Raw genomic sequence first — 7,085 nt, 5'->3', positions numbered from 1 at the left:
ATGAAAGTCCGATAAAACAATACCTTTCTTAAAAATAATTTGAAAATATTTCGTGAAAGGGTAGACAAGAACATTTCAAAGTTGAAGGCTAGTAGTTACTGAAAACATTAATAAAAGAAGAGTGCTTTTTTAAAATTTTGCATTTTAAAGATCCAACAGTAAAAGCTCGTCAAGTTTTTTTGGCATAAAAAGGGGAGAAAGGATGAACGTCCGACTTCTATTTCAAAGTAAAAAAAATGAATAAGATAATTAGTATGCCTTTATTTTATTTTTATAATTAGTCAAATGAAATTAAATGCATTTACCAGTAAGACGTTTAACAACACTCTAAAAAATGTGTTTAGAGCCTAAACACTTTCCTAAACACATTTATGAAACCGATTTTTGACATGTTTTAAATCTAAACATGTTTAATATTTAATGTGCTAACAGCCTAAACGTGTCAAGCTATAAAGTGCTTAGACTGTAAACATGTTTAGCTGTAAAGCGTTTAGACTAGAAACACGTTTAGCTAAAAAGTGCTTAGACTGAAAACATGTTTAGCTGTGAATTGTTGTATCTGGAAACATGTTTAGCTGAGAAGTGTTTTGTCTGGAAACACGTTTAGCTGTGAAGTGTTTTGAATGTAAACATGTTTAGACCATAAAGGGTCGTGAAGAAACATGTTTATCATTTTATTGTGAGAAGCCGTTACTTCGTTAGGCCCCAATTAAACTAATATTCCAGAAGGCTTGACTGTAAAACGTATGATAGCTCTCAATAAAACAGGTTTTCATACCATCACATAAAGGAGCCAATGCATCAAACTAAGAAACTGGAATTTCCATATCAAATTGAATGTGACCAATACCTATTCAATCTCAATGAGTTTTTTCTTTAATTCAATTCACGTCATTCGACTATTGCATTTTTTCTTCATTTCAAATATTCGTAAAACAGTCTAGAACTTTTGAAATGAAATTATCATTATGCTAATTCTAGCTTTAAAAACAAAATTACAACATATAAAACAAAGGAATTTATGTTATCATTTATTTCCAGTTTATCATTGAATACAATCAAAAATAAATTCATATCAAGGTACATGTACATAATATTGACCAATCTTCTACTTGTACCCCATCCCTACAACAAAACAATTTGAAAATGTCATGTTTTCATTTTACAGGTCAATAAGAGCTTCTCCTTTCTTAGTACCCAACTGCTGGTCAATGGCCTGAAATATAGAAAAATATTGATAAGCAACTAAGTAGAATTAATCTAAAAATATAAGAATACGAACTACAACACCAAAAAGTAAAAGCATGATTTAAGATCCAGATAACAACATTAGGACCGTGGTATAAAAACATAAATTTACTGATGAATCAATTGATATTTTTTAATATAAAACTTCTTTTCATGCTTAATATTATTCATTTGATCAAATATATATTGGCATTTTTAAAATCAAATACACTTTTGATTCTTACCTAGCAGCATATTTGCTACTGTTCTTTATCTCCTCTTTTAGCATGCCAAGACAGATGATGATTTCCTCTGCACTTCTCTCATCTAGAATAAAACAATACATATCAATAAAAATAAAAAAAATCACAACCGCTTATATCTATTGAAATAAACAAGCATCTTTCTATTTATTTTGAGGAAATGTTGATTGTGCATATCGGAAGTGCTTACGAAAACAATGAACTCGATATGACACTCGATTTGCGAATGATGCACCTCAACCTGATAAGATTCGGCAGATTCCGCTACCCTTCATGTTCCATTATAATCTGCCGAGGAGTACCGAACGAAAATTATCCTCACAAACTCCTTTCCAAGAACATATATAAATAAAAAAATAAATGCAAACTTGCATGATAGAACATTAAACAACTCTTATCATCTATACACAAGATAGTTTGAACACTTAAAGCTCTTTCAAGCACTTGTTTCGTGGGATGGTACCCCCTTTTCTCTCCTGCATTGACTATACGGTAGTGTACTTGTAAATAATGCTTATAACTGTCAATAATCATTTAAAATTGGCAGTACAAAATAAAAGACAGTATAATCATAACTCCTTACCTTTCTGAAACAGTCAAGTTACGGTCAGTTATGGTCAGAAGTAAACAGCGTGGCCTTTGACTTCGGGTTCTTTGTTTCTTCTTCCCGCTCAAAAATTAGCACGTGATATGAATGCTGTATTCGGCCTAAATGTGTTGTAATTCTAAACGTGTTTAGGAAAGTGTCTAAATATTGAAAGTGCTTAGAATTTAAACACGTTTAGCTTTATATACTTGACAAAGTAGCTAAACATGTTTAGCACAGCAACATGTTTATTGAAAAGTGCTGAGAGCCAAAACATGTTTATTTTTTTATGTTTAGAAATTAAACACTTTCCTAAGCACATGTCTTGCAACACGTTTAAATTCTAAGCACAATATTTACAGTGAATTTAGCACAAGGTTATTTGTATATTCAAACACGCTGCCCTGTTATGATGACTCATTACAAAGATATTTCACTTTACCCACATACTTTTATTAGAGATATGAAATTTAAATGTTAATTTATGAAAATTTAGCTGTAAAATATAAAAATAATGGAATTTGAATACGCTTTGATTTAAAGGACAAAACAGGTGACCCAAACACGCTTGCATATGTTCAAAATGTTGTTGCCGGAGATGCGAGTAAATGCTTCAAACAGAGCTATCTCTTTCATTTATGTGGAAACTTATTTTAATGTAATTTTATGTATACATCTTTAAGATCCAAATGATAGGACCTACCAAAATCAGAAGTTTGTGACAAATTGTATTTAATTAATTTAAAAAACGATTTTATTTTTTTACTGAATTCCGTCATACAAAGTACAGTAACTATTTAGGGATAAATAAGAATTTTTTTTTCTGAATTCCGTCAGACAAAGTACAGTAACTATTTAGGGATAAGTAAGCACATTATTTTTTTTCTGAATTCCGTCAGACAAAGTACAGTAACTATTTAGGGATAAGTAAGCAAATTAGCATACGCACACATTGTTTAACGAACCGTAGTGCATTGCACGATATGAAATGGTCCACGTTTGCATGCCTGCATGAATTATAAATAACCAAGTAGGATAATTTAACTTTTCGCCAAGATTTTTCTTGTGAAAATGCCTAAATGACATTGTTCTCTACAATCTTACTTAATGTATTAATACATAAGGAAAATGGCAGATATTTTTAACAACACAAGTTTAGGGGTATTCTTTAGTAGTTAAAGTGCATTCGAAAGTAATAAGGTACACTCGAATCTCGAAGTTACATTTTGTTCTGATTTATATCTATAAATATCATTCTTCAGTACTGCAATGCTTTTTATGTAAATTATGCATAAAGTAGAAAGCTAGTACAAATGGCAAAATACCACTTTTTTATTTAATCAATACATCGATGAGTCATCGGGTCAGAAAAAAAGATATTAATTTTGACTGTATCGCACGTATGACTGTATATGAATACTTCAAAACGTATACTATTTAAATACTTCAGTTCTGCAACATCTCTATTAAAAACAAATATATCACATACATTGCCTTTTACATTTAATAGGTTTCATAAAGAATTATAAAACTCGGAGTATGTATAAATTTATCACAGAAATTGCTTTCTACGTTCAATAGGAGTAAAACAAGTAACATGAGTAACTAAATAAAATTACTATGCTGAAAATGATAAAAAAAGAAATGTATTATCATTAATATAGATATCACAAAAAAATTACTAGTAGCATTGAAAAGGATAAAAGAAAGAATCTTATTATCCTTAATATGAATATCACAGAAATTATTAATAGCATTGGAAAGGATAATTTTTTTTTATATCATCCATAGTATGAATATCACAGAAATTACTAATAGCATTCAAAAGGATAAAAAAAGAAGAATTATGTTATCCTAAATATGAATATCACAGAAATTACTAATAGCATTTGAACTGATTAAAAATAGCATTATATTATCCATACTATGAATATCACAGAAATAACTAATAACATTGGAAAGGATAAAGAAAATATTATATTATCCTTAATATGAATGTCACAGAAATTACTATGCTTAAAAGGATAACAAAAAGAATTAAATTATCCTTAATATGAATATTACAGAAACTACTAATCACATGCTAATAGTATTGCAAAGGATAAAAAAAAAAGAATTATATTTTTCATAATATGAATATCACAGGAATTATTAATAGCATTGAAAAGGATAAAAAAAAATATCCTTAATATGAATATCACAAAAATTACTAATAGCACTGGAAAGGATATTAAACAAATATTATATTATCCTTAATAAATATCAAAGAAATTACTATGCTGAACAGGATAAAAAAAAGAATGATATTATCCTTTATATGAATATCACAGAAATTACTATGATGAAAAGGATTAAAACAAAAAAGAATGATATTATCCTTAATATGAAAATCAAAGAAATTACTATGCTGAAAAGGATAAAAAAAAAAGGAACATACATATCACAGACATAGCATGCTACATCGAAATAATATAACATGCAAACCTTAATAATATGTAGATGTATAAATCTTAAAAACTACACTCTTTATCAAACACAAGATTGAGAATCAAATATGTCAATCAAAGAACTCAATATCTACATTTTTGTTGATCTTTTAGAACACCATTCACACATATATAATAACTGTAACTTTGTAAAATTGAACCATCATTTTTGAAAGGCGTCAGAAAGTAATGCAAAACGATACAATACACATAAATACATTTATACTGCAATCATCTATTTTACTATACAGATAAAGCTATACGTATAAACGTAAGCTTTATACGTCAATGACCTCGACTGACCTATTAGTCACGCCTGCTTACCGGAACTACTTTATTTCAACAATGTCACGTCACTTCCATGGCAACTGTGTCAACAATCGTTAAACTGTCGATCAACTGTCAGTGTTAATAATAAAAATAATAATATCTTCGATAGTTTTGCTTTCTTGAACCAATTATATATTTGTTTTTTTAGAATTTTTGACATTTTCAATTGATTCTTGAAAAGCCAACATATTCCAATGCCATAAACCCTCTTTCCAAACTTCGTCTGCTAAAATTTCCAGAAAAATGTCGGACGAAGTCGCAAATTTCAATCTCCTGTGGTCTCCATTAAATATGTTAGAAGATGAACAAGATGTAACTTCAAGTATTGATGAAGATCTAGAAAATGTCCTCATCCAAATAGATATGCTGGCTGATCAAGGAAGTACTGAAATAGGTCTTGAATACTCCCTTGAAAGTGATACACACACCACTGACACTGTAAATACATGTATTGCAACTGTTCCAACTGTTCCAAACACAACACATGAAAACATGGAACTTGAAGATAAACAGTTTGACGAAGAATTTTTACATCTTGATGAAACTGGTGTACAAAACTTTCTTGATAAGCAACAAAACAAAAACACTGCAAAGAAATCATTTTATGACCTAGTATTGGTTACCAGGTTTCTTAGAAAGAAAAATGAAACTAGAGAAAATACAAACAATACCAGTTGCTGAGCTTGACTCTTTTCTTTCTAACTTTGTTCTTACAGTACGAAAAAAAGATGGCCAAGAGTATGAACCGTCGACTATCCGTGGCTTCATAAGTAGTGTCGAGAGAAAACTCAGGCGTCACAAATATGGTCACTCTATCATGTGAGATGACAATGATGAGAGTTTCCACCTTACCAGAGAAACATTAAAGGCAAAGCAAAAACCATTAAAACAAAAAGGCAAGGGCAACAAACCTAAAAGGGCCCAGCCATTAACAGATGAGGAGATCAGCATGCTATTTGACAAGAATATTCTTGGTGGCAATTCTCAAAAAGCCCTCCTCAACACAGTATGGCTGAGCAATTGTTTTCAATTTGGACTAAGAGGCGTCTCAGAACATTACTCACTTCGGTATGTTTTTATATGAAATAATATTTAAGTTCCGAGACAGGTATTGTTAAATGCAATAAAAAATTGATATCAGAGAATTAAAAAAAACTAACATAAAAAAAGAACAATATTAAAGCGATATGACATACGTCATAAATCACACACCATTATCTCCTAGATCTCGTCGATACAGTTGTTTCATTGGCAATCATATCACATCACATCGTTTCTTTTAAACAAGCATAAAAAAAGCTGAAATATTCACAGGAATAAATCACATTTTATTGTTATAAAATATTTAGAAACCACACGGATCATTTTTACTGCACATTTGCTCGAGTGTAATCAAATTTTCTAACTTCAGGTGAATAAACAATGTACATACATTGTACATAAAATGCATCTATATGTTGATTGATTGATGGTGGTTAACGCCACTTTCAGACCGCATAGTTATACATGTTTTGTGGCGAACAGTTACGAAGTCCATATTTAGTGTACAAACTGCATCTGGTTGTCGCTTTTGTTTCACTGAATAATACATGCATATAAATCCACTTGATGAATAAACTTAATAGCGTCTCATTCTGTACAATTCTCTATATTTGTGACACATCTTTCATCTGTAATAAACTACTGCGAGTGAAATTTTGCATCATAGTAGAAAAAGTTTTTGTCACAGCTTTGATTTTTAAATTCTATAAATAATTCTAGCACAATACTTCATCACTCACAAATATGTATCAAATTCAGACATGTATACATGTAACTACCTTAGTTAGTGAATGGTATGGTGTTCAAATTCTTGCAGCTAGCAAATCAGGATCTCTGAAAATAAAATAAATACAAAAATGAGACTAGTCACTTAATTAAGGTGAAGGGAGTATAATGCATACATGTAAAAATACATACACAACAAACATGAAATAAAGTCTACATTTAAATAAGACATTTGGTTTTCTCGTCCAAATATGACATTTTGGCCTTTTATAGATTTTTATACATTGTAGAAGGCTTTCATACACATAATTTGGTCTCTGGTTGATCGTTGTCTCATTGGCAATCTACCGCAAAGTAAGAACGGATTTTCTGATATCATGACATTGTTAACTGCGATTGACCAATTCCACTGGTGTAACTCGTTCA

General features: G+C 30.2%; 1 long non-coding RNA gene across 1 annotated transcript; it reads right to left on the bottom strand.

Moving 5' to 3' along the window:
- Positions 1-1,068: 1,068 nt before the first annotated feature.
- LOC127701408 (uncharacterized) lies at positions 1,069-2,390 on the bottom strand. Its single transcript, XR_007982022.1, has 3 exons — positions 2,074-2,390; positions 1,473-1,554; positions 1,069-1,216 (listed from the first exon to the last, which is right to left on the bottom strand). It is a non-coding gene; the product is annotated as an uncharacterized LOC127701408 (long non-coding RNA).
- Between the last annotated feature and the right edge of the window lie 4,695 nt (positions 2,391-7,085).

This window comes from Mytilus californianus, unplaced genomic scaffold, assembly GCF_021869535.1.
Source record: "Mytilus californianus isolate M0D057914Y unplaced genomic scaffold, xbMytCali1.0.p SCAF_5, whole genome shotgun sequence".
NCBI lineage: Eukaryota > Metazoa > Mollusca > Bivalvia > Mytilida > Mytilidae > Mytilus > Mytilus californianus.
The sequence above is the reverse complement of the archived record's forward strand: the minus strand, read 5'-3'. Positions and strand labels throughout refer to the sequence as shown.